This window comes from Gavialis gangeticus, unplaced genomic scaffold, assembly GCF_001723915.1.
Source record: "Gavialis gangeticus isolate Ggan-Ray unplaced genomic scaffold, GavGan_comp1, whole genome shotgun sequence".
NCBI classification, from domain to species: domain Eukaryota; kingdom Metazoa; phylum Chordata; order Crocodylia; family Gavialidae; genus Gavialis; species Gavialis gangeticus.
The window spans coordinates 192,564,793-192,572,091 of NW_017728992.1; positions in this window are offsets into that span (position 1 = coordinate 192,564,793).

A 7,299-nucleotide genomic window follows, 5' to 3' on the forward strand; every position below is an offset into this window, starting at 1 on the left:
CCCTTCTGACCCTAGAAACTATGAAACTATGAAATCTGAACCATTCCCAGTCACCAGTGGAGTCAAGAAGGGCTGTGTGTTGGCTCCAACCCTTTTCAGTATGATGTTCTCTGCTGTGCTTACAGATGCCTTTTGTGACTGTGACATCAGTTAGCAGACTGATGGCATACTCTTCAATCTGAGGAGACTACAAGCAAAGACGAAGTCACAGGAGTGATTGTTCACAATGTTCTGTTTGTTGATGACCGTTCCCTGAATGCCAAATCCGAGTCTGATATGCAACAGAGTATGGACCATTTCTATTCAGCTTGTGACAACTTTGGTTTCACAATCAACACTAAGAAGATAGAAGTGATGCACCAGGCTGTACCAGGAAAGCCTTGCGTAGAGTCTGCCATCACAGTGAATGGCCAAACCTTCCAGGCAGTGCAAAAATTCACTTATCTTGGCAGTGTACTGTCATGCGCAATTCACATCGATGATGAAACCAATGCCAGACTTGCTAAAGCAAGCAGGCCTTCAGCAGACTACATGCAAATGTGTAGCAGTGCAGAGACATCAATCAACAAACAAAACTGAAGGTCTACAAAGCCACTGTGTTGCCAACCCTGATGTATGCATGCAAAACATGGATGGTGTACAGACACAATGCTATGAAGCTGAACCACTTTCAGTTTGTGTCTGAGGAAACTGAGGAGGATAAGATGACAAGACAAGGTCCCAGACATTGAGGTGCTCATACGGGCAGGCACATTCCAACCATCCACACTGGTGATGAAACCACAGGTGAGATGGGCAGGCCAGGATGTCATATGAGCAATGTCAGATGTTACCAGGATGTCAAATGAGCAAATGCCAAAGAAGATCTTTTGCAGTGAGCTAAAGGAGGGAAAGCACTCTCAGGGAGGCCAGAAGAAATGCTTCAAGGACTCCCTTGAGTCATCCTTGAAACATCTGGACATTGACCCAAAGTCCTGGGAAGATCTCACTCATGATTGTTCCACTTGGCAAAGCCTCGTCCATACTGGAGCTACCGTCTATAAGCAGAGAAGAACTGCTGAGGGAGAGCAGAAGCACGAGCAGTGTAAATCTCACAACAGCTGTTGGTCCATTGTTGATCAAGCAACCCAAAGCGGCATCTCTTGCTCAGTGTGTCATAGATAGTTCAAAGCACAAATTATCCAGATCAGCTATTCATGTGTCCGCAGAAACCAAACCAACCAGTGGTGCCATCGTCATCTTCAAATTTGAAGGACAAACAGCAAAGTAGCTGAACTGCCTCAAAGGAAGGGAGGCCACATGTGTTTAAGTCTGGTGGTGGCCTTTTAATGAGCATGGTCCCAGGAACAGGCACTCCAACACCTCACCCCTGAGGATGACTGCACACAGATTCCCTTGCCCATATCATAACCGTGAAGGATAAGGATTCATATTTCTGACACTGAAGTTCAGTTGGGCCCAGGCTACTACAGACACATGAGATGTAGTGACCTGAGACACTGTCATACAGCAGTTAGTATTAATCTGCTCTGTAGCCTTCATTTTTTAAATCAGAGAGCTTGGAGTCCTGCCAAATTCCCATTGACTTCACTGAAAACCCCTCTACATGGCAAAATGGAGCTTGAAGGCACTGCCCAAGCCCCATGCACAACCTCTGAACATGCAGATATAACACAAGTTTAGTGAAGTAACCAGTCTTACAAGCCACGTGCAAGAAACCCATGGGCTCCACGTCTCCCTGGGCTTACGAAGTCATTCAGTTGCCCAGTACACCCAGTCTATAGCATGCCCTCTCCTTTTGCGGAGTGCTGGAACGACACAATATGGGGGGAAATCCTGGCCCATTGAAGTTCTCCACCATTGACATCAATAGGGGCAGGATTTCTGTCGACCTCCTGAAGGCGTCATTTCTACCCTTCTCCAGCCGCCAAAGGACTTGAAGCATAGGCCAGAGTGAGCTGGCATTAAACAGAGCACTATCTTCCTTTCCCCACAAAATGTTCTCTTGAACACCACGTGAGGGCTGCCACTGATGTCTCCCTATTGTCAGAAGCCATCTCTAACAAGCGGCTCTTGGGAGGCTTTTTAAAGCACTACGCTTTGATGTTGACACCAGCCAGTCTTTTAGGTCAAAGCTCTCTCTGAGTCGCACATGGCTTCTCTCGGCTCTGATATTCTCCTCCTCTTCTTTGTGCAGATCTCACTGGTGTGCTCTTGTAAAAGAAAAAGGATGAGCTGAGCTGAACAATGCCACAAGGCTCTGGGAGCAGATTCCCCCCACCCCCACCACTTTTTGTCTGTAGCTGTTTGAGCTAAAAAGCTCTTTCCTATTGCCCTTCTGTATATGCGGGGGGAGGCGTACATTGTTTTATAACAGCAACTTTCCACTTCAGGGCAGGTGTACCTGTACCTTGTATTTCTAGTATTAGAAACAACAGAAATCAGATCATCTTTGCACAGTCAAATATAATTTCAGTATAACTCCTATGAAGACTCGGTCTTGGTAAGCATGTGCAAAGCAGACGGATAAACAGAATATCCAATAACAAGCAAGCAGAGAGCATGCACCGTGGAAGTAAGTATGACGCATGCCAATCATTTATTTGGGAGGAGGGTCCTGGGTTCAACCACTGGAATGGTTTCCGCTCTTGGCCCTGGGTGGCCTGGGGCAAGTCGCTTCATCTGAACGTGCCTCATCAGCACGCTGAAGCTGAGAACAGGTCTTTGTCTGCCTTGGCTATTTGGCTCTCCATCCTACAGCCGGCTCTTCATTCATTGCAGGGCCAGGGCCTTACAGCGCTTCAGGAGTAAAGTGGTTACCTTGGACTTAGCACTACAATACTGATCCTGAGCGGGGGGTCTAGAGGCTACAAGGGTCTCAGTAGTTTGAAACCTTGTAATGACAACAGAAGGTAGAAAACCGGGAGTGGCAGAAACAGTGCATCACGGACCCAGGCAAGAATCCAGAGCCGCCCACCCCACACGGAAACCCGTGCCCGAGTTGCAGCAGAGTCTGTCAATCTCATCAGCCATCTTCAGACCCACAGATAAGACAATCATGGAAGACGATCATCCTCCACTGCAAGGGACTGCGGACGAAAAAGAAAAGAGGGCTACAAAAATGCAGTATCAAAGGAGACTGCAAATTGAGATGAGGGAACGAAAGCATGTGCCTAGTTTCATCTTTACCAGATGGCTCCATTTCAGAGCCTGAATTTAAATTTCCTTTGTTTCCTCAATGACTTCATTCAGAAGTTGCTGTGGAAAAGGCACGTCCCAAAATAGCAAGATCCTGTTGCACATTACCTAGAGCTCTGCCAGGAACAGCTTGGGTTCTGAGATCCCTTCGCCAATAGCATTTTAAATACCGCACTTCCCAGGTATTTCTCTTTTGCTGAGTTGGCGGGACTTGCTTCTCCAAACACTTCCTTCAGGAGAGGCCAGGCAAAACTCTTGGCCATCCTGTATGTATGGCAGGGGTGAAGTTTAGAGCTCTCTCACAGAATGCACCTATAATGGCCAGGTCCGGGGGAGACATTTATAACAAAAGCTGCTGAAAAAATTGGAAACAGTAAGAATTACAGGAGCAGACTGAATTTTTTTTTTTAACCAAACCCTTCCTCTCATACACACATCTCCAACAGCCCCTCAAAAATGGCTTCTTGAGCCAACAAATTTTGTGCTACTCTGAATTTTCTCATTTTTTGATAGGAAAAAAATTGGTAACTTGGAAAAAAACTATTTTGAGTAATTACTTTTTCTAAAATGAAAATATTTTTGGAAAGGAAATATTTCCAGTTTTCCACAAAAAAGTTGCAGAAAAGTTTGGGAAAATGTTCAGATTAATTAATATTTTCTTACAACTATAACTGCACTTTGACCAGCCCTAACAGCACTACCAGCATCAGACTTCTTGGTTTAGGTTCGGTCCAGGTTGTAAGGTCCTGGCCTTACAAGGTTGGGTCCTCACGAATATGTAAGGCCCTTACAACTCTGTAAGGTTTCTTTGGCAGTGTTGGTTGGGCCAATTCCAGCTGGCCGTGCCATTCTGGTTGTTCCCTAGGGTAAATACATATACAAATGATTGCCTTTGAGAAGCTCAGTGCAAGTGACCCAACACCCAGGAGGGGAACTTAAGGCATGACCCTCTGGCATAAGGCAGCTCCGTGCTGAGAGCTGCTTGTTCCACGCACAATGGCCCCAAAGCAAAAGTAACGTAGCTGCATTATTGCACTGAAGTACATGCAATTTTATGTTATTGCAAAAGTAACATAGCTGCATTATTGCACTGAAACCCTGAATCTACTGGCGCTCATGGGGCACCACACTAAATGCAGCTGTGCTACTGTTGGTTTGGCAGTCAAGTAGGCATGAGTGTTTCTGGCTCAGCATGATATTGCCATGCATTATAAAGGCAAATCCTTTAATGACAGAAGTCAGGATCGAATCCGGCATTCCAGAATAATATTCAGCTTCCCTAGCCATGAGACCATGGCTTTCCTTTTCCTGAAAAATCGTCCCATGTCCGTGACAAAGGTTTCCACTTGTGCAGTAAGCGGCACAGACAGTCTGCAGAAAGACCTGTCAGGATGCATGGGAGCTGTGCAGTGAAAGATCAAGACTTCTATGAGTGGTATTTCATTTTGGCAACAAGGAAAGGTGGAGCTTGAATAGCAACCAGAATTTGGGTTGTTGGCAGAGTCTGAAGGTGACCTCTTTTAGTCCCCTGAGCCTGCCCCCTTATGCTATATGCAGTACCATTATTGATACACAGATTTTATCTTCTCCAATAGCCATCAGCTGCAAGCGAGTTTCCTCCTTTGCCTTCCAAAGTGTTTAGATCGTGGTGGACAAAATGGCAGAGCCAGCCAGTGGCTGAACTCCATTTCCCAGCAGCCCTTGCCTGTGCTACTCCCAGCAGGTCTCTCTGGGAGGTCCCTGGAGTGCAGGGTTGTCACTGCCCCGAGGTGCCCCCAGCCCTGCCCTCCCATCTCGTTCCCTATCATGGCTCCATCCCAGCTGCCCTGTGCTGGTCCCACCCCCAGCACTGGGAATAGGGTGGATGGGGCAGGGGGCAGCAGCCAGAAGGAGCTGCCACCACAGGGGATGCTGGGAAATGGAGTCCAGCCCATGGGCTGGATTTTGCCCACCCTGGGTTCAGATAAACAATGTTCAACCAGAGTGCCAAGGCATCCTTTAAAGGGTGCCACGAGGTGCGAGGAGATAAGCAGATAAGCCAAGCTCAAACTTGTCCCTGCTTGGACGATCCCACACCCAGGGAGGGGGACCTCAAGTCCAAAAAGTTTAAGAACCACTGGTTTGGACCACAGTTGTGCCATATTCCAGGGCATCAAAGTCTTTGTTTTCCTGCATTTTCTTTTAATTCCCTGAGCCGCCGTTAACTTCTTATCTCTTGTTTTTGGTCACATGGTATGGATGCAATCCTAAACTTTCCAGCTGGATTTAATATTTAGAGAGCTTAAGCAGCAGAGCACTCACTGCCGAGAACCAGCTTCATTGGTAAAGCTGCTTCTTTTTTTATCTATTTTTGTTATAAAGCTTTCTGGCCGTTCTGTGAGCGGGAGCTTTCCTGCTGCCGCAGCAGACAAATGAGCACCTGATGTTGCTGCCAGAGACCAAGTCTTTGAAGGTTGCTTCTTCTAAGCCACGACATCAAAAAACTATTACGGATGGGAATAAACCCATTGCTTCATGCAGGAAAAAAATACTGGCAATCCAAGTAGAGCCAATCAGGGATTTTGACGTTTAGTTGTTGTTGGAAAAAGTTACATCATTCAACCCCCACATTTTTGAACATGAAAGGTCAGGTTTGTTTTTTGTAACTCTGTTTTTTAAGCTTTGAAGAGATTTAGAAATTGTTGAAGTATTTCATTTTCTCAATGAACACTGTAGACTTTCTAGCTTAAGATGACATAAATGTAAGCTAATCGTGAAGTCAAAAATTCTCAGGACCAAAATGAAGTATGTTGAAACTGGAAAGCAAATACTGTCAGTTTTCTTTTCTGCGCAAAAACATTAAAAACGGATCTATTTTTAGTGCTTACAACTTGCAGAGGTCAGAGGTTGACCTTTTGTCTATTTAACTGCCTAATTTCCTCCCTCTCTCTCCCCCCACCAAGACATCCAAAATGTTCGTAGAACAAGCAAGACCTGTCCAGCCCAGCTCCCAATTCCTGTCTTCTCTACTGTCATTTTTTTGGGCAATTCTGCAATTTCATCTGGCCTCCAGGAGATGGCACGCTACTACAGGCAGCAACCGAACAGTTATTGCTCGGCAGAAGAGGAACAAGCCATGCTTCTGTCCTCCTTTCTTTTCTCAATCCAACTGGTGCCATACTCTTGTCAGAAGATGGCATTGAACACATACATATAGGTGTTGCTGGTTGCTGTCTCAGGTGTTGATGGCAGTGAAGATGTAGTAGCACAAGCTTGGGAACAGCTTCTTCCAATGGCCGTGGCTCTTTGGTAATGAATTATTTCAGCAGCTGTCCCCAGTATTTCCGCAACTTCCCCGCACTGTTACGTGAGTCGTTAAATCAAAAGTACCATGACCCATGCTAGTCACAGCAGACAACTGCAGTGTAGACACAGTCCTGTTAACTGCTTGCTGAGTCTGGGATTATTAGTGGAAACGGCTTTCCAGGAATCTCTTCAAAAATGTGGCCTCGAACTGAGCTGCAGTAGCCATTGATCCTCCCTGACCTCATCCCTGCTATCTTGTTACAATAAAAGTATTAGCTTAATTTCTCTGGTACAGCCCCCAGTAGCCATGTGGTGAGCTCAGTTCCCTGTCTCGAATGGCTGCTGCTGAAATGTTCTTCTACCTTCATAAAAGGGACTGGAAAAAATACTGTAGCCATAGGAAGACAAGGAGATACTGAAAACTTTTTAAAAATAAAATATATGCATTTTTAGAGGCTGAATAGCCCAAACAATAAAAAAGAATCATAGTATCATAGAAGTAGGGTCAGAAGGGACCTTGTAGATCTTCAAGTCCGACCCCTCGCCTGGGCGGGAGAAAAGACTGGACTCAAATGAGTCCAGCCAGGTAGGCATCAAACCTCTTCTTAAAGATCCCCAGGGTAGGAGCCAGCATCACTTCCCTAGGAAGTTGGTTCCAGCTCCTAACTGCCCTAACTGTGAAGTAGTTCTTGCGGATGTCTAATCTAAACCTACTCTCCAATAATTTGTGTCCATTGTTCCTTGTCATGCCAGGGGGCGCTAGGGGAAACAGTGTCTCCCCTAAACCCTTCTGGTCCCCCCTAGTGAGTTTATAGA